At 42.6% G+C, this 21,310-nt stretch overlaps 1 pseudogene; it reads right to left on the reverse strand.

Moving 5' to 3' along the window:
• Positions 1 to 1,131: 1,131 nt before the first annotated feature.
• Positions 1,132 to 15,847, reverse strand: LOC123800485 (spermine synthase pseudogene; annotated as a pseudogene).
• Between the last annotated feature and the right edge of the window lie 5,463 nt (positions 15,848 to 21,310).

Below are 21,310 nucleotides of genomic sequence, written 5' to 3' on the forward strand. Positions count from 1 at the left end.
GCAAACTTCTTTCTATGGAATTACTTAACAGCATTGTGTTCTACACCGCACCATACCATAGGTTTAGGAAAAGGAAAGGAAAAAGCCCTGTGTATGTAGCTAAAACTTTACAGACACACATATATACACAAGTATAATTGTAAATTATATAAGCTCTAGAGCCCCTCGCCCCAGATGCTCTCAGGAAAGTCTTTGCTGGCCTCCAGACCGTGCAGTGTGTGTCACTGTCACCCAGCCTCATGTCATCTTGGAAGCCTGATGGCAAGCATGTAGGACCATGACCCGCGACAGCTGTCACATTCATTGAGTAACCTTGAACTAGTTGCTTTGCCATTTTGGGATTCAGTCTTCTGCCTCTGTAAAATGCCTTTTTGATTGCATTTTAGAATATGGTGGGTGGTCCAGGTGGACTATTCTGGCACGGAAATATTAAGTGCATTCTTCTAAAATTAAGTAATTCTACACAGTCAAAATCAGAACTAATCCTGAAGCAAAGCTTGTATAGATGAAGAAATGGGAGAGAGAAATTTTGTTAGCAATAGCCATTGATACCTTGTATCTGCAAGGTGTTTCCAAATGTTTTCACTGAAAACTAGTTCTGCCTGTCTACATATGGACAATGATAAAAATTGTTCTTAAGAAGTGGTAGTTACATTGATCACCTGTTTGCATTTTTTTCTCAATTTTATTCAAAGCATTGCTATTCATTTTTTTCTTAACTCTCTTATAAGCACCAAATTTTAATATCTAAGTCAATTTTGGGGAAAGAACCACCATCAAGAATTTCCCTCCAGGACAAAACAATGATGTTCATGGCTCCAAACAAATTTGAAGTCTACCAAACAAAAACAAAAAGCCCACACACACAAAAAGGAACAAAAATCACATTCTAGGGTTTCCATGCATTTAGCAGCCTTTGCTTGTGCTTGTCTAATCATCCTTCAGCTGACTTTTTTAAAAAAGTAACACCCTTCCTCACCAAAATATACTTTTCCACTTGCTTTTTTAAAATTAATAATCAATAAAAACTTGAATTCACCACTGCCTGACTCATTTCCCTGTCACGTACAGCATCTGAGGGTCAGGAGGGCTATTTGCAGCACAAGATTAGGGGATACTGGTCTTCAAGGTTCAGCTTTCTTGCAAACTGTAAAATACCCACAATTCCAAGTGTGATGGAAGAGACGACCTCTAAGAATCTCACAGGACAATACAGGCGCCCAAGCTGTTGATGGAGTAACAGGGCTTCCATCAAATTGACATGGTTACCCTGTGTAACATATTTCCCATCCTGTTTCAGTACTTTTACTGAGAGGTCAAGAATCAGTCTGAGAAACTCCCTTGTGGAATCTTCTGGAAACGTAGAGATTAGAACTGCTGTCAAATCATTAATCACATAATCAAACTCTCTCCCTTCTTTGGCGTATCTCTTCAGCACTGGAATAGTCTTCTATTAGAACCTGAGAGCAGTCTCCTTTAAGATTGTCTCCGGCGTCGCCACATGTTTTTCGCATGTATTTCTTAACATCCATCGACCACCATTTGGTCAGTCTCTACTGTAGTGACCATCTTTGGTTTCAGTTTGACAATTTCCCATAATATGCCCCCATCTCCACCCCCTAGAATCAGTGCATCTTTGCCACTGTAGTCTTCTTCCACTGCCTACGAGGGCCTGGGTATATCCAAATCACTCTGCCAGATTAACATCCCCACCAAAGATGAGAGTATTTCCAAATTGCTTTGAGTATAGAATTTTAATGTTCTGATAAGGTGAATCTTCATCATATACCATTTCGTCTATGTCATACTCAACCAGGCAACCATTAGCAGTGAGCCAGTATCTGTCCATGGCCCCTCCTCAAACTAGGGGGGTAATCGCTTCCCCCACCCAATGCTGTCCTCAGTTCTTTCATTCTTTCTTCTACTTTGTTCAAAAGACCCAATTTCTTGGCCTTGTGAATCACCACCATAACTCTGAAGGTCCAACACCACCAATTCATGTGGGTAAATTCTCAACCTGGCAAAGCTGCCGTTTTTGTTTATGTAGGTAGCTAAATAAGCATGGCCTTGCCAGCTGTGTAGACTCTGTCATCCCTTGCTCCTGGAAAATGGACTGGAGGCCTTGTACACTGGTCTCGCATCGGCTTTGCTGCTGAGCATGAAGTGGAGTGTGCTGTGCCGTGCTGCTGCTATAGTGAGGCCAGGCCCTGTGCCGTGCCTAGGGGGGTGGCCACGGGAGACCGGGAGGCGGCGGGACGTGCCGGGCCGCAGCCAGTGGGGCGTGCCCACCTGTGAACATTTTTAAAGGAGTGGCTTCTAAAGTAATCCTGGGGGAAATTCTAGGGTAATTCTTAAAAAGATGGTTCTCTCTAAAGATCACCCTTGTTGTGATAGGTGACTCAGTTAAGAGTCATCTACTATAAAAGTTTCAACACAAGACAGGTTCGGGAATTTCAAAGCAGACATTAACAAGTGTTAGTTGGGAAAATGAAAGACTAGTAACCCAGGTCATGAAGAGAGTGAATGGGGTTGGACTAAGTCTCTAGGTGCTTTAGAAACCCTGGGTATACAGCTCAATCCACTAGGATGAAATGAGGCAAGAAGACAAGTTCATAATAATAGTGCTTTGTTAATCTGGTTACTGAGCACTTTTTTAAACCTGTTAGCCATCTACAGACAGCAACACACCTCCATGGCTTCACTCTATCCTGTGAAGACAGCGGAGAGCCTCGTACTTAGAAAGACAGAGTAGTCCTGGGTTTAAGCATGACTTGCTTTACAAAAAGCTCTACTAGGTATCTACGTGCCAGCTTTATTCAATGCCATTCACGAAAAGGCTAAGCCAATTTGTCTAGCCTAACTTTTTAATGAAAATACTGTGTGTGTTTAAGGCTGAAATCAAACATTTGGGTGTCCTGAAAACAAACAAATCAGAACAAAAAATTAAGAGGTTTCGGTCCACCACATAGTCTAAATCATGATTATTAGTAACTTTGAGGGCAAGTGAGCCAAAGAAAAAAAAATATTCTCTTTCGAAGATTCAAACTTCAACCAATTCAAGTGATAACCTTGTTGATTCGGTTAACATTAATAGGCACATCATAGTAAGACTAGCAGACCAGAGTCCAAATCTTGACTCCTCCACTGATAATTCTGTGTGATCTAATCTCTATGCCTCAGTTTCCTGAGATACATAATAGCACCTACCCCACAAGGTAGTTCTGTGAACTAAGATAGCGCACATAAATTGTGCATAGCTCTATGCTTCATGCTGTTAGCTGGCGGCTCATAAGGTTGTGACAAACACAACAAAGGAATGGCTAATAGTATTAAGTCGTTTTAGTTGTTCCTACTTCTCCATATATGATCCATTATACCCATTTTGAGCACTCATGCTCTCTAACGCAAGTACAGTGTCCCATGGTTATTACCTTGAGTAAGCAAGCCAATGAAGTTACATGAAATGTTCAAGCCAACATTACAGCCATTTGATCATTGCAAGACGATAAGCATCCTTACCCAGCACAAAATTCATAAATCGAACATCAAAGTCTGTGCTGAATCATTTACACTTAGGTGATCTAACAATTATAAAAGCAGCAAATAGCATGTATAGTTTCTAAAGAATGATTTTTTTAAAATCACATACCTAGGGTTTATGATACCATAGTTTCATTTAGATGGTGTATACAACTTCTAGAGAATTTTTAGTTGCTTGGAGTTCCCCTACCTTCTGATGGGAAGAATCAAACTCCATCAGATGAATGAGAATATTTACCTGGGATAAGAACAGAGTGTATTACAAGCAGTGTTTATCAATATACTTGAACTAATCTTATGAAATGTCCTACGAATTATAATTCTGCAAGTGGACCGGAAGGACTGGCTGTCCCAGTGTGTGGGATATACACAAAAGTGTGGCTAATGCATGAAATGGACTAAAATCTGTAGACTAAGTTCCTTACTCTGTTTTCTACTTGCTGATTGACTCCTGGACTAATCCTTTTTTCCTTCATCAAATACGAGAAACTATAATAAAGCTTTCTTGTGAGAACGATTAGAGAATAATTTTTTAAAAGCGATTTTACCAGACTAATTTAGGTTAGTAGTGACCTGACCTGATTAGAGTGGCCCTGACCAATGAGAGTGGTCCTTTTTCTCTTTCTTGCTGATTTCATTCACAACAAACAAACAGAACAATAAGATGCTGGTCATTTGTTACTTAGATCTGAAAGGGTCTCTACTATATCTAAGTATATGAAGAATGAAAAATTAAGTGTGGTTTTTAAAAAGTGAAATTCCATGGCTAAAATTAACAACACAGGAAACAACAGGTGTTGGCAAGGATGTGGAGAAAGGGGAGCCCTCTTGCACTGTTGGTGGGAATGCAAACTGGTGCAGCCACCTGGAGAACAGTATGGAGGTTCCTCAAAAAGTTAAAAATAGAAGTACCCTATGACCCAGCAATTGCACGACTAGATATTTACCCAAAAGAGACAAAAATACTGATTTGAAGGGATGCATGCACCCTGATGTTTATAACCCAGCATTATCAACAATAGCCGAACTATGGAAAGAGCCCAAATGTCCATCGACTGATGAATGGATAAAGAAGATGTGGTATATATGCACAATGGACTATGACTCACCCATCAAAAAGAATGAAATCTTGCCATTCGCAATGACTTGGATGAAGCTATAGTGTATTATGCTAAGCAAAATATATCAGAGAAAGAAAAATACCATATGATTTCACTTACATGTGGAATTTAAGAACAATACAGATGAACATATGGGAAGGTGGAAAAAAGAGAGAGAGAGAGGGAAACAAGCCATAAGAGACTCTTAATGATAGAGAAGGAACTGAGGGTTTATGGAGGGAGGTGGGTGGAGGACAGGCTAAATGGGTGATGGGTATTAAAGAGGACACTTGTCGTGATGAGCCCTGGGTGTTATATGTAAGTGATGAATCCCTGAATTCTACTCCTGAAACCAATATTGCACTTTACGTTAACTAGAATTTAAATAAAAATCTAAGGGAAAAAAAGGTAAATTCCATTCTGTAGGATTAAGGTCTAGAAGACTACCAGGAATGTTAGAAGACTGGTAAGATATCTAAATCCTAATACACATGGGAAGCTTTGAAAAATTCAAAAGAAAATAAGCAAGGCTTGGGGCACCTGGGTGACTCGGTAGGTTGAGTGACCGGTTTGGCTCAGGTTCATGACCTCAGGGTTATGGGATCAAACCCCACCTCAGGCTCCTTGCTCAGTGTGGAGTCTGCTGGAGACTCTTGACCTCTGTCCCTCTTCCTCTCCCCACCCTCCACACATACACTTGCTCACTCTCTCTCAAATAGTTAAATAAATCTTAAAAAAAATAAAACAGAAAAGAAACAAAGACTTGGTTCAACTTTATCTTCAAAAAGAACTTACAGGACTGCACTCAGTGAGTACAAAGCCCCGGTTCACACCTAGAAGTCACCTCTCTGTGGATACTATGATACGGTGGGTCAATTCTGCCTCAGTGCAGAGACAATGGTCCCCCGGAATACGACGGAGCTTGGGAGATAGCCATTTAGCAAAAAGAATTCTCTTTCTGCAGAGAAATACTCCACAGTGACTCTCATCGAAATTTCTGGAGCCCATCTCTAACACTGGCCATGATATGGAGAGCTCAGGCTCATCTCCTGTATTCCTTTATTATAGAACATCTCAATTTTGCATGGCCGGTGGATTTTTTTTTTTTTTTAATGAACACTGAAACAATAAAGAATTTAGAAAGCAAAGCCATCTTGTGGACTGCAGCTTCAGGTTTACGTAATCACTGCTTTCCTTGTTTTACTGTATTTTGATGAGAGCCAACATTCTAATTACAGTCCGGCATCTCTTGTTGGGGAGGCGGTGCCAATCACACCCCATTATATATCGATGCGGAGTAAGTGGCCGTTAGGGCTGCTGCAATCACCACCCTAATTTTCCGCTCACGCTCCAGCCACGTCAGCGCTCTCGTCTCCAGAGGTAAGAGCAGCTGTACTCTCTGTACTCATTAACCCAGCCGCCCTTGACATTTGTTCCTTTTTTTAAAAAACCTCGTGTCGCAAATTCTCTACTAAAGGCAAGACTTTCAGCCCGTGATTTTTTTCCCCCCGCATTGATTATTTCAGCTGTTTTTCAGGATCTGCCTTTGCATCTAAAATAGTACTCTTGCATTTCACACACTGAGTTCAAAATTCCAAACAGAAGACCTGCACGTGACTGTGATTTGATGCGATAGAATGGCCCAGGGCGGGCACCGAGGGGAGCGTCGGTCCTGAGAGCTTCACTCCCTGATCTGAATCTGGCTTTAAAAGCGTTAGAAATGTGATTCTTCTTGATATTACCAATTGCCTAAAAGCCTGATGCGACCGGTTATGCAGGATATTTTACCCTTAGTGATTCTCATTTCAGAGAAGCTTCATTGTGATGGGTTCCTACCCTGCTCTGACTCTCCTTTAGCTCTGCAAATGGCTGTTCTTGAGAGGATAGCTTATATTAATTACACTGCGTCTTCATAGTTCCCTGTGTGCAGCAGGGCTCCAGTGGCTAGCGTCTTGCATCTGAAATGCAAGAAATGGGGAAAAGATATTTGCATTTTTATATCCTCATATAGCAAAGGATCGGCCTCACCTGCCTCAGTCCCCAAAACACCCTCCCACAGCTCATTATTTATCCTCCACAATCTTTTTTTTTACATAAGGTATAATAGTATTGCACTTTATTGATTCTAGAATGTACTCCCCCCATACTTTAGCATCTCTGGATTAAGAGTGGGGTTTTTCAATCAATGGCATGTCACAGTTTCAGCATTTTTCTTAGTGTACAGAAAATAATGTTTTTAAAAACCTGGTGAATCCTTTGATTGTATGAAATTCAGTAAAAATTGGTAGCGTTTACTGAAGTCTCACCATGTCCCAACTATTATTTTAAGTGTTCCCCCACCTCATTTTGACCCTCCACAGAAACCCTATGAATAGGGACCACTCTTAGCCCCGTTTTACAGAAACCGAATCTCAGAAAGATGAAGGAACATAGTAAGTGACAAAGCCAGGCTTTGAACACAGGTCTGTTTGATCGAATGCCTGTTCTTCACTATGTCCCATCACATAACCTTCTCCTCCAGCCATGCCTGCCCTTGGAAGAGGGTCATTTGATTTGATCCTCAGTGTCCTTCCTTCTAAGGAGTTTTGCAAAGATGAAGTTCTTAGTATAGTATATTAATCATGTAAAGTAAAATAGCTTAGGAAGTATTTTAATTTATTCAATAACACTAATAGACTTTTTTCTGGATATTACAGAGATACAAAAATTCCTAGAACACAGTCCCTACCTCCACGGGATCACAGTCTAGTGTGAGAGGCAGACATCCCAGACAATAATATCAACCATGGGGAAAGTTCTAGAGCAGGGACAAATACCAGGGATCTCCAGTATAAGATACCTCAGGTATAAGGATGAACTTGAACCGGACTGTCTGGTTGCTGAGAGAAGTCTCCCTTGAGGAACTGACCTTGAGGTTGAGTTTTGAATCATGAGAATTTACTTCAGGCTTCATGTACAATGTCAGAAGATGAATGAATGAGTGAGCGAATGAATTGATCAATCACTGAAAAAAGGAATCAACCATGGCTTGGAAGAGACTGAGTCCACAACTTGGGGACATGGATGTGTCAAGAATAATCAATGAAAGACAAACCCTTGAGGGAGTCTGAGGGGGAATGGGAAGAGGTGAAGAGATTCTAGAGGTTGTGGAAACCAAGCGAAGGGGCTTCAAGGAGGAAGTGCTCAGCAGTGTCCTAAGTTGCAAAGAAGATAAAATAAAGACTGAAAAGAGTTGGTCAGATTGTTTCCTCGGAAGTGTTGGTGTCATCAGAGAAGAGCAACAGGGTGGTACCAGGTTCCCTCTGCCTCATTTTCACTTAGGGACCTAAGGCCTAAAAGGATCTGGTGGGATCCTTGTGAGGCCTCAACTCCCATGTGGACAGCAGGTGCTGGACGCCTCCCAGCTTGGGGGAAGAGGTTGGGAGGCAGTTTTGCAGGCACAGACCACCACCCCACCCCAGTCTGCAGAACATCCAGTTGGAAAAGTGCCGGTGAGGATGGCGGGGATGCCGGCATATTTCCCCCAGCCCTCCCCTCACTGGGCGCTGTGTGCAGGCATTCCGGGACCACTGTGCACGGGGCCCCAGGGCTGCTCCTCCAACCGAGGAACCAGAGTTGGGCAAACATTCGCAGATTTTTCTCAGGCCCCTGCTTTCAGCTTTAACTACTAATATGTCAGCTCTCATGACAGCAAGTGACTTTTTTTTTAAGATTTTATTTCTTTATTTGAGAGCGAGAGCACGAGTATGGAGGGCGGGTAGAGGGAGAGAGCGAAGCAGGCTGTCCGCTGAGCAGGGAGCCCTATGTGGGGCTCGATCCCAGGACCCCGACATCATGACCTGAGCTGAAAGCAGACGCTTAACTGACGGAGCCACCCAGGCGCCCTGCAAGTGACTTTTTATGACCCACAACTGACTTTACAAGCTTCAGGACCTGACTAAGTTCATCTCTAGTGTCAGGAAGAAAAGGAGCTCACAGAGTGGGTTTGAAGGGACAATGAAACAGATAAAATTAAGTCTCTTTATGATTCCACCCTATCAAACCCAATTCACTGAATGAAAAGATTATGAGCAAAAATCAGGAGAGAAAAGAAAAGGTGGCACGTAGCGTGGTTGTTGTAGCCGGACTGTCACTAAACAGCGATTGGGACCCGAGTTGCAAGCATTATGCCAATCCCAACAGATGCGGGGAAGGGACAACCCGGGCATGATTCCCTCCCTCACCAGGCTTAAAGTGTCAAAACAAGTAACTGAATGCAAAAATACAAAGAGAATTATAAGCGCTAGAAAGGGAGAAATCCCTCTACTTATAAAGAGAGCACACGGGGGAGAGGAGGAAAGGCCTCTCTGAGAAAACCAGTGCTGAACTGAGAAGCCCAGGATGGATACAACTGAGGCAGAGGGTGAGGGAGGCCCACCCAGGATACACGCGCCATGGGGTGGGGAAGGCAGGAAGGGCAGGGCCCCCAGGACATGGTGCGAGGCCTGGGGACTCCGGCTCCTGGGCTCCTTCCTTGGTGCCAGGGCATCTCCCTAATCTTTCCATGGAGAATGGTGGCCTGAAGCTGTGTATACTGTGCCAGGTCTAGTGACGGAGTATATTCTTTTTTTCTCTACAAGTCTTTCTCCTGTGAAGACATTGGTGAGAGCAACATTTCCTGGGATACTCATTCAGCGATATTTGTAAATCTGATAGGCAACGTGCTTGCATATTTTCCAGGGCATATACTTCGTATTACTTTATCATTTTTTCCTCCTCCCCATATTGTTGAGCACTGTCGAAGGAGACCTTGTAGTTCAGTAAAAGAGATAAGACACTGCGTGAAATAGTTCTACTGGAGTGTCCAGAAGGAGCCTGCATCCCAGCGCGGAGGCCAGGAAAGACGGCAACTGGCTTTGAAGGACAAACATGGTTGATTTCAATTTGCAAGGTCTGATTTAAATCAGAATAAAAAGCTACACGAAATCAGCTAAAAGGGGTCTGCTCTCTGGCTCTCCAACAATTAGTTGAAAGACTCCTACTTTGAAAATAATTCACAGCCCCCTCATCTTTTAAGCCAATGCTACTCAAACTACGACCCAGGGACCAGTTCCAGTTCTGTTCCGCAAATTGTTTGTAACCAGTCTGCAATGAGATAAGTACAGAAACAAAGTAAGCATTTAGAACTTTTATGGCAATTTGACAGAAGAGTTTTATGTCTGCTGAATTTAAAAAAAAAAAAGGGGAGGAAGGAAGGAAGGGAGGAAGGAAGGAAGGAAGGAAGGAAGGAAGGAAGGAAGGAAGGGGGAGGGAGGAAGGGAGGAGAAAGAAAGAAAGAAAGAAAGAAAGAAAGAAAGAAAGAAAGAAAGAAAGAAAGAAAGAAAGAGAGAGAGAGAAAGAGAGAGAGAGAGAAAGAAAGAAAGAAAGAAAGAAAGAAAGAAAGAAAGAAAGAAAGTGAGAAGAAGGAAGGAAGGAAGGAAGGAAGGAAGGAAGGAAGGAAGGAAGGAAGAAAGTGAGAAAGAGGAAGGAAGGAAGGAAGGAAGGAAGGAAGGAAGGAAGGAAGGAAGGAAGGAAGGAAGGAAGGAGGAAAGAATTGAACTTGTGTTTTGTACGTCTTTGGAGGTTTTTTAATTGAATTTTTCTATTTATTATTTGTAAAAATATTGATCCACAATGGATTTAAGACAAAGCTGGTCCTTCCACACAGGTGTTCTGAGACTCCTTATTCAGAGCTGCTCAGGGGGCCTCAAAGGCACCCCACTCAAAAGAACAGGCATTTAATACGACAGTTCCGGAAGGATCTAGAAACACTAGTCACAAGTCAGGACCCACCCTGTAGACTTTCTCATTCTAAATAGAGTTCTTGGCCAGATTGTCAGCAGCTTTCCAGATTTCCTCCTGCAGGAAGCACAGATAAGGAAGCTACACTCCTCTTGAAAAATCAGATTTATCCAGAATGACGCTTAATTTCACATAAAAGCCACAAAAATCTGAGCTGGGCAAATAGAGGCACAAGAGAGACTGAGTGTTACCAGTGGTGTCTTCAGAGCAAAGTGTCACTTCTCTTTCTTCTGACTTTAAAGGAGATAGAAGAGGGACGCCTGGGTGGCTCAGATGGTTAAGCCTCTGCCTTCGGCTCAGGTCATAATCCCAGGGTCCTGGGATCGAGCTCTGCATCGGGCTCCCGGCTCAGCGGGAAGCCTGCTTCTCCCTCTCCCTCTGCTGTTCCCCCTGGTTGTGCTCTCTCGCTCTCTCTTTCAAATAAATAAATAAAATCTTTAAAAAAATAAGTAAATAAAGGAGATAGAAGAGTCTTGAGCTGGTAAGTCACAGAGACTGTGGCAGAAATCCCCAAATGGCCATGACTGTATCATGGGTTAAATAAAATCAGGTATTACGGTTATGAAACCAGCCCTGTAGGGTCACCACGCTCTGCTATATGGTTGTTCCTACAATGGCTAATAGAGGTGAGGTCTGCTGTTAGACTCATTCTAGCCAGGGAGATACTACAACACCCCCAGTGGAAGGCTTCATTGCAACCTGGGTCTAAGGACACACTCACCGAGCCAGCCCTGCAGCACTCATGGACAATTGAAACTAATGTGTCCTTAGCAAACATCGCCAGGTTCCCATTATTTGTATTCTCGGCTGTTCTCAGATGTCTTTAGTTGGTGTCTTTCATTAGACTAAATTAGTTGGATTTTTACAGGCAGAAAAAAATATCTTCCCATATCTTTTGTCATTTTCCCACATGTCTATTACATTCTGTGCCCAGTAGGCTCTGAGTAAATGTTGACTAACCCGTTAATAAAATGATGTAAATCAAACAGCAGGTTCCTTTTTTTCACTCGCAATGCATTTATTTTCTTTGCTGGTGTACTGTTTTAGTCAAAGCTCCAAGAATTTGATTTAAATTTTTGGAAATAAAGGAACATAGACAAAACAATACAAACTTAGTTCATTTGGATCCTGTGTACTCGGGTATCACGCCCAACCACAGAACTTGACAGCTCCACATCAATACCTAATTAGCTCAGGCGAAATCCAAGCTACTCACCCATTAAGGAAGCGTTCAACTGATGAGATTTCTTGAAGGGAAATTAAGAAACAGAGACCTAAAGCACTTTTCTCTTCTTTTCTGTTCCCTTTTCTTACCTCTTCTTGAATTTCCCAAAAATTATGCAGAAAGGCTCAGATGGAAACTGAATGTGTTCTTTCTTGTTCTAGTGAACTCAGCCACAACGTCCCGTGAGTAAGGGCCTAGAGATGAGGGAGCTCGAAGGCTTGAGGGTGGCAAGGCCAAGGAAGAGAGAGCCCAAGCCCAATCTATGATAGCAAGCCTCAGGCCATCACTCTAGACACAAGCTCCATTGGGGTGAACCGGCAGCACCTAGGGCCTAGAAATTCTGTTCCATTCTTCCCTCATCGTCTCTTTGTCTCCTTCTCTCCTGCATTCACTCACCCCATCCCCATCTTTGCATAGCCAAACCCACTTCCCTTCTCCTAGAGAAAAGAGGGGAACTTGCTTGACTGGGGGCGGGGGTGTTGGGAAGTGGCCCACATGTTTTGAATGGAGGGTTCCATTTTCATTTGTTACCCCATTGCCTCTGTGACTTCCCTGCAAGTGGAGCCAACAATTCCTTTGAGAAAGACCCAAAACTCTTCAAATGCAGGAAGTCTCAACCTCCCCAGAGAAGATGGCATCTATGCTCACTAAACCCCTTGAGAATTACAAACTGTGTTTTAGAATCTTATTGCAGGCTGTTCCAGAAAAGACCTATTTGGTGATGCCACTGGAAGGCCATCTGGTAACAACATTGTTCAGATTCTAAGTGAGCACAAGCCATAATGGAGAAGGTAAAGAGAGAAGGAACTACAAAAAATATGATCAAATAAGCAGAGGCCCAAGTCTCTAGAATCTTGTCATTTTTCAAATGACCTTATGAAAGCGGAAAATTAAGCAACAGGGGGAAATAAAAGAGAAAGAAGGGCTTTGCCTGTTCCTTCCTATTTCCTTTGTTTGGTTTTCTGAGAAATGTGTTTTGTAGCATAATTTTGGCATATTTGCTATTGGCAGAAGCTTGTAGGATAATTCCTTCATTAGTGTGCAGAATTTGATTCAACAATTCATTTTGAAGTCAGAACTTCACTACCTGTAATGGAATCACATAGGTTATATTAGGGTATTTCTTAAGATATCAGAAAAGGGATTATGGTGGTTTTTTTTTTCCCTTTAATCGAGAAACAGAAAGGGAAGGAAGGACACAGAAAAAGAAAGCTGGAAAAAATTAAGAGCCAACTCTGAAAGGGGACAAACCATTTAATTCCTACTAAAGGGAAGCCCAGTTACTTGTACAGTGATGTGTTCCTCGTTAGTAGGTGCTTGTGAGGGTCCAGAGGCTGTCAAAGAGAGACATTCGATGCTTCCCTAAGTCTCTCATAAAAGTTCTCCATTCACCCCCGAGGACAGCCCCACACTGCTAGCTAGCCAACCATAGGCAGCGACAGCGGAGAATGCAGGCGACCCAACAACACAGAGGTGGGTCTAGATTGTGCCTGAGAACGTGCCTCCCTTCTTGGGAAAGGCTACAGCTCCCTAACATCTTAGAGACTTGGGCACCGACCTCATTCATAGTTTGGTATTTAAAGCAGATCCAAAGTGGAAGAGATTGTAACAAGATTCTAAACACATATGGTACTTGTTTCTAAATGACAATACTAAGTGTGGATGTACTCTCTTTGGGGAGATGGAGGCTTACTGGATTTGGAGAGTTTTTGCTCTTCCTTGAAGATCCTGTCGGGCTCTACTTGCTGGATTTGTAGTGGTAGTCACACAGGGGATAGGGTAATGAGGAAATGTAGAACCCAACCAAAGTCTGACCCCAACCAAAGGTACAGACAACCAAGCTCCTACATGCACACACACACACATATGCACACACACACACATGCACACACACACACACATACACACAATACTCCTCTCGGGCAAACTAGCCTTAACCTGACCTTGAAGGGCCAGTGCCCATCAAACCACAAAACAGAGCTAAGGAAGCCAGAACTCCCTCTGGCTCGCTGTGTCCACAGGTGGGTGAGTATCCAATTTTAACCCACAGAGCCCAATATTTGAGCTTTCATTCAGATTAGAAAACTGTGTTGCCATTCACTCATTCTTTGATTCAGCCAACACTTGAGAGTTTACCATGTCCCAGGCCTAGCTATGAATACAGATATGAACAAAACCAAGTCCCTGCTCTCACAGAGCTTAGATATCTGTATCTTTGTAAGTCACGCTAAATCATTCCATGGAGAAAGGGTAGAATATGAATACACTATCACAACCAAACCAAAGAAATCAAGCATTTATTTTTTTTAATTTTTTAAAAAGATTTATGTATTTATTTGACAGAGCAAGAGTCAGCCAGCGAGAGAGGGAACACAAGCAGGGGGAGTGGGAGAGGAAGAAGCAGGCTCCCAGTGGCATGGAGCCCGATGAGGGGCTCGATCCTAGGACCCTGGGATCACGCCCTGAGCCGAAGGCAGATGCTCAACGACTGAGCCACCCAGGAGCCCTGAAATCAAGTATTTAATGAAGACTCTGTGCATGTTTTTGCTTCCTCTCTTTCCCGAGTCCCATGTGCCTCTGTCCTCTGTCTTCTCCACATAACCCAGGCTTAAAAGCCAATGTCTTCAGTATAGAAGAGTTTCATTCTCAGAGTATCTGAAAACTGAAGTGACCTTTGGGGCTAAAAGTCCTCTTCCCAAAGCAAACTTTTGTGCAAATGGGCTGAGCCAGAGGCACCAGGGGTGACAACAGGGAAAGGCAGCATGGAGCTTGAAGGAGTGGGAAAAATGGCTGCCATGTCTTGAATGACTCTTCCAACTGAAGGGGAGGATTCTCATCCCTGGGCCGGATGGGCGAGGTGCTGTAGTTCTCTGAGAGAAGGAAGAAAGGAAAGTCCTGGTAAGTCTCAATGGAGAGAAAATTATTGTTTGAAAGCCACTGATGCCTTTTTTTTATATATATTTTTTCCTCAGGGAACTCAACCTTGGAGTTCATTCATGGATCAGCAAACACTTACTGAGTGTCTACTTTGCAGCATGAACTATTCTAAGCACTAGGAATATACATCAGTGAACAAAATGGGCAAAAATCTCTGCTACCCTGGGACTTACATTCTAGGAAGAGGACAGAAAATAAAAACAGTACAGAATTTAGAAGGGTAGTAAAATGGCCTTGATAAATGGTAGCCTATCAGCAGGTGGTAAGTATTATATGTAATATAATATATATTGCATATATATTATATATAAATATAAAAAGGGCCCAGGGAGTAAAAAGGTATGTGTGGTGTGCAGCATTAAAACTATTATCAGTCGGGGCGCCTGGGTGGCACAGCGGTTGGGCGTCTGCCTTCGGCTCAGGGCGTGATCCTGGCGTTATGGGATCGAGCCCCACATCAGGCTCTTCTGCTATGAGCCTGCTTCTTTCTCTCCCACTCCCCCTGCTTGTGTTCCCTCTCTCGCTGGCTGTCTCTCTCTCTCTGTCGAATAAATAAATAAAATCTTAAAAAAAAAAAAAAGTATTATCAGTCAAGTGGAACTAGGCTAGAAATCATGAAAATAATTTTATAACATCCAATGGCTTGGAAGGTAGGTATTATGCTTTTAAATAATTCAAGGGTCCAGTAAGAAATGATGGTGGAAACAAGAAAATATTTTGAAGTGTTCCATGTGCTGGGTGTTCCCAGCCCCATTTCGACACCCCCGCTCCTGCTGTCTTAGCACTGCAGTGGGCCGAGGTTCTTCCCAGCAGATGTTGTCTACTCAGGTGGGGCACCTTTCAGTGTCATCAGGCGGCAGCCACCTCTGCTCTGCTTCCCACCCTTGGCCCTGCCCTGTGCCCCGCACACCCCATTTTCTTCCCATCGCTGGCTCTGTCCTGCACCCAGGCCACCCTCTTCTCTTCCCACCCCTGGCCCTGCTCAGCACCCAGCACTCCTCTCCCCACCCACCCACACGTCCCCTCCCCCTAAATTTTTCCAACCCACATGTCCAAGTTCCATCTCATCCCTGAAAACAGCCTGCTCTTGGCCGGACCCCGGACCCAGAGCTGCAATACCTACAGCACAGTCTACATCTGAGACCACAGACCTAACGCAGACACTCATCTCTTCCCTGTATGTGAAGGCCAGGAACGCCCAATCGATGCGCAAGCCTTTGGCCATATGGACTCTGTACCATGGGGAGGGATATAGCCAAAGTGGGTCCGAGTGAGGTCCAGGGAAGGGCTCCTCTTGTCTCTGGAAAGAGCAGAGACCCAGTGTGTGCAATCTTGAGCTAATATCATTATTGGTCCTGTAGAGTCGCCCCCGCCACCACCACCACCACCATCATCATCATCATCATCATCATCATCATCATCATCAAGAAATACAGCATCTGTAACTATAGCTAGGCAGTCTTTGATCATTTCCCTATCACTGAAGTAGTACTCTTTAAACCACAAAAACCAAATACCTACCCTGTACCATGACATATTTTTTTCACGTTTCTCCTTTGAACAAACATCGTTAATGACATACTCTTGAACTGATGTATTTTGGCTTTATTTCACTGATCCCATAACCTAATTAATTATGGAATATGCTTTGTCACCTATTACCTCTTAAAACAAGGTACTTTTCCCACTGTAAACAAGGACAAAAGAAAGAAACAATTGCCAACACTAAGAAATAATCCCCAGTCTACTTTCAATGTGTGTGAAGCAAGTGGTGCTTGAGGGTTATGAAAGACATACCAAAACACGCAGCAATTAACCAGAGGCTCACTGCATTTGAAAAAGAATGTATATGGAATGAAAAGAGAAAGGTCCCCACTTACTCTCTAGTCCCCTTCCCATGGGAAACCACTGTCCAGCATTTTGTACCCTTCCCAAACGTTTTCTCTGCTGGTACAGACACACACATACTCTATGTAGATTCCCTTTTTGATAGGCGAGGGGAGCACCAAAACTTCGATTATATTCATCTGCAATTTGCTTTTTTTCCCTTAATAATACATCAGAGGCATCTTTTCAGGTGAGTATATAGAGAGAACAACCATATTTTTCTTACTAGTTGCTTAGTATTAATGGATGTCCCCATTTATGATCATTGAAACCATTTCTATTACTTGTATTTCTATAAATGGTACTGTGATGTGTGTGTATATATATGTGTGTGTATATATTCACACATCTTTATGACTTTGTAGAAGAGAGTCCAAGAAATGGAACTGGTATAGTTCATACAGTACAGAACTATCTTCCCAAAGTGCTGTGATCTTTTTTACATGACCATCGACAGCATGCCTTTCCTCCCTCACCCGTTATCAGTTAGACGTACATCATACGCATGTTTGAATTTTTGCCAATCTGATAGGTAAAAAACCTTATCTCTTACTAATTTGCATCTCTTTATTTCTTCAATTGTTAGTTCAATTAATATATATTTATATGTCCCTTGTCATTCATTCCTTAGCGAAATCCTTGTGTAAATCCCTCGTTCATTTTCACTGTCTTTTTTTCTTTTCCTTATTGATTTGTAGGAGCTCATTTATTTTGGGGTTATTAATCTTTATCCAGAATACTTGTTAGAAATACTGTCTCCCACTCGTTACTGATATTTGCACTTGCTTTTAATGTTTCTTCACCACAGAAAGGTTTTTCATTTTTTACTCAGATCTGTCCATTTTTTCTGTATGGTTTCTGGGTCTAATGTCTTACTTAGGAAGTTCTGTCTTACCTCTTGAGTATATTCTCCTTTATTTTTTTTTCTTTTCCATGTATACTTATTTGTTTTTTTTAAAATTCTACAAATAATATACAAATTCATACTCAGTTCAAATAACACAGATGAATAAACAGTAAAAGTGAAAATAATCACTCTTGGGGCACCTGGGTGGCTCAGTCAGTTAAGCATGTGACTCTTGGTTCCAGCTCAGGTCATGATCTCAGGGTGGTGAGATTGAGCCCCAAGTTGGGCTCCAGGCTCAGGAGGGAGTCTGCTCAAGATTCTCTTCCTCTGCCCCTCCCCCACGCTCGCTCTCTCTCCCTCTCTCAAATAAAATAAACCTTTTTTCAAAAGTTGTTTTCCCTCTCTACTCTTCACCCTCTGTTATTTCCCTGGAGGTCACCACCATTGACTTGAAAAACATCTTTGCATTGTCACGTTGATTCGAATTTCATCTCATTTCCAAGTGGGCTCAAGACTGTTTCCAAGAATATAAACAACATAGATAAAATTTATTCTAAGTCTCCCGGGAACTAGCATTATAAAGTGCAAAACATCCAGGTTCCTAAGTTAAAAATAAACCTTGTGCTCATGAAAAGCACAATTGCTGATTCTGAGATCTGAGAACCTTGCCTTTCTGGGAGGACCTGGTAATACCATGAACGAGATCCTCGTGGTCACACTCTGTGGGTTCAGCCAGGTTTTCTTACAACAGCATTTGAACAGCTTCATGCCATTGGATCAATTTCAGGCAGGCCAATATCAAGCCCTACAGTCAGCACCTCTCAGAATAAATTGTGGATGAAAGGATTTACGGCACAATCTTAATTTCGTGAAGACAGCGATCAGAGAAGGGAAAAAAAGTAAAAGCACTGCAGATCTTTGCCTTTCATAAAAGTGAGCCAATGACTATTTTTATTGTAATCTTGATAATGAGAAAACCTTGTGAGAACAGTTATGAATCGCTGTATAGTAACCATTAAAGCCAGGTGGATAAGAGGGGAAGCAGGGCAATGGGCTAAAAGCAGCAACGAGGAGGAAGGAGGACCCCTCCTGGCTCAGTGGTACCAGGCAGGGGTGCAGGGAGTTGGGAAGAGGACAACACAGAAGCCGCGACCTCAGGGGAGAGCCATGTTTTGTCTAGAGCAAGAAGCTGAGAACATTCAGGAATGAGGTTGAGAGTATAGGGGGTTTTGCTAATGTCCAAGGGCTCACGTAAGGGTTTCAGGGTTTGGGGAGGGGTGGGAGACGTGGACAGAATGAGGAAGGTGTGATAGCTGTGTGGAGACTAGGAGGGCAGGAGAGGAGGAGTGACCTGCGTGTCTGGGGGCTTCTAGAGTGATTGAACAGAGCTAAAGGTATAATGAGATCAGTCCTAATAGACTCAAAAGAGAGACTGGTGGGGAGGCTGCCAGTGGTTTTTTATTAGTAGTTACATTATATCCTGTTTAGTCAGTTTTCTTTATGTGCTTTGGAATTTTGTTTGAGGCCTTTGTTTTACTTTGGTTTTGTTGTGCGGGGTGTGTGTGTGTGTGTGTGTGTGTGTGTGTGTGTGTGTGTGTGTGTGTGTGTGTGTTGGGGGGCTGAAAGGTTTCTTTGTTATTTCTTTCCAAGCTCACTCCTCAACGGCCCTTTCGGCCCTTTGGTTGTTGCCTGCATCAAGGCTCCTAGGGAGGGGCTAGTTGAGCACCTGGTGTTTTCCAGATCCCCGTTCAACAGAGATGAAGGCAAGTGAAGTGGCAACAGGCAGCTTAGAGTTGGTTCTGTCCTTGCTGCTCTGTGCGGCATCCTGCCGGTGTGCATGGGCACCTTCATTCCAGCGGCAGGGTCCCCACGGAGGGACCCCGGCTCTTTTAGACGTCTTTCACACTTGGGGAAGGCCGTCTCTGCCCCAGGTTCATCCTGTTGGCCTGACTCTTGTCTCCCAGCCAGGAGGGCGAAAGGTACAAGGCACACTGGGAAATGTAGTTCCAGTGCTCCATACTCCTCACGCGGACTGGGACAAATTTCAGCTGGATCAAAGATGTAAAGGTAAAAAGAGAATCTAATTTTTTAAAAAATAATCAGAGTCCTGGGAGGGGGGTGGGGGAATGGGATAGGCTGGTGATGGGTAGTAAGGAGGGCACGTATTGCATGGTGCACTGGGTGTTATACGCAACTAATGAATCATCGAACTTTACATCGGAAACTGGGGATGTACTGTATGGTGACTAACATAATATAATAAAAAAACATTAAAATAAAAAAAAATAATCAGAGTCTGGGAAGGTTTTTAGAAGAAGATTGTTTTGTAAATCAAAAAATAAGTGATTGAGTCTCCTGGGTGGGTGGCTGAGTCAGTTAAGCGTCAGACTCTTAGTTTGGGCTCAGATCGGGACTTCAGGGTTGTGAAATCGAGCCCAGCGTCAGGCTCAGCACGGGCCATGGAGCCTGCTTAAGATTCTCCCTCCCTCTCCCTCTGCCCCTTCATCCCTGAAAAGAAAAGAAAGAAAGAAAGAAAGAAAGAAAGAAAGAAAGAAAGAAAGAAAGAAAGAAAGAAAGAAAGAAAGAAAAGTAAATGATCATATAGTGAGTTAAGAGCTCTTACAAAATCAATTTTTAATTGAGAGATAATTGATATTAGTTTCAGGTGTATAACATAATGATTCAATATTTGTGTATGTTGCAAAATGACCACAAAATGTCTAGTCAACATCCATTGCCACACATAGTTACAAATGTATTTTTCTTGTGATGAGAACTTTAAGGATCTACTCTCTCAGCAACTTTCAAATACGCAATACGGTATTATTATCATAGTCAGCATGCTGTATACGATCTCCCCAGGACTTATTTATGTTTTATAACTAAAAGTTTGTACCTCTCGACCCCTTTCACCCATTTCACCCAACCCCTGCTCCTGTTCTCTGTATCTGAGTTTGGTTTTTTTGCTTAGATTTCATATATAAGTGAGATCATACAGTATTTACCCTTTTCTGTCTGACTTATTTCACTTAGCAAAATGCCCTCGAATTAGCAAGTGGCAAGGTTTCTTTCTTTTTTAAGGAGGAATAATATTTTGTTGTACATATATGCCACATTTTCCTTATCCATTCATCCATGGATGACACTTCACTTGCTTCCATATCTTGGCTATTGTAAAGCTTCAATGAACATGAAGGATGCAGGTATATTTTCAAGTTAGTTTTTTCATTTTCTTACAAATTAATTTTTAAATAACCAACATCCAATCGAAAAATCAACAAATACAGACAGTTCACGGGGGGGGGAAAACCCACAAATGGGGTTTTAATATGTACGTTTTTAATATATAAAGAATCTAAAAACATCACTATGAAAGAAAAGCAAATTAAAGCTACACTAAATACTATTTCACTTGTCTATCTCCCAAGATGGGCTATCAGCTACTCTATCTTTGCATGGTGCTGACCTATCACAAAAGCAGATGGGTCAAAGAAATGCTTAACATCCTTTTGGTGTGTTTCATATCCCTCTGCATTTAAACATGCTGTGCCTTCCTCAAAGAATATTCTTTGACCCTTTGTCATATAGATTTACATCTAACTCCAACTCATCTATCAAAACTCAGCTCATCTCACCTTCTCCAGGAAGCCTTCCTTAGTTTACCATCACGACCATCCTAGTCCTATTAATAATCTCTCTTCCGACTTTCTGTGAAATTTTTAAAAATTTGATCATATCCTTGTCTCATTGATTCCAATCATTGATTTACTTGTTCCTTTTCCCAACTACTCTGCAAGAGCGCCAAGTCTAATTTGATTTTGCGTTCCCAAGGCCTAGCTCACTGGAAGCACTCAAAGATTCTTTGTTGGACATATGAATGAAGAACTTGTTACTTCGCTGGGAGATTATACATAGCTGGTTTAGCGATGCTAGGTTATGTGCTGAGCACTCTCC

Source organism: Ursus americanus, chromosome 9 (assembly GCF_024610735.1).
Source record: "Ursus americanus isolate L20-20 chromosome 9, mUrsAme1.1.p, whole genome shotgun sequence".
NCBI classification, from domain to species: domain Eukaryota; kingdom Metazoa; phylum Chordata; class Mammalia; order Carnivora; family Ursidae; genus Ursus; species Ursus americanus.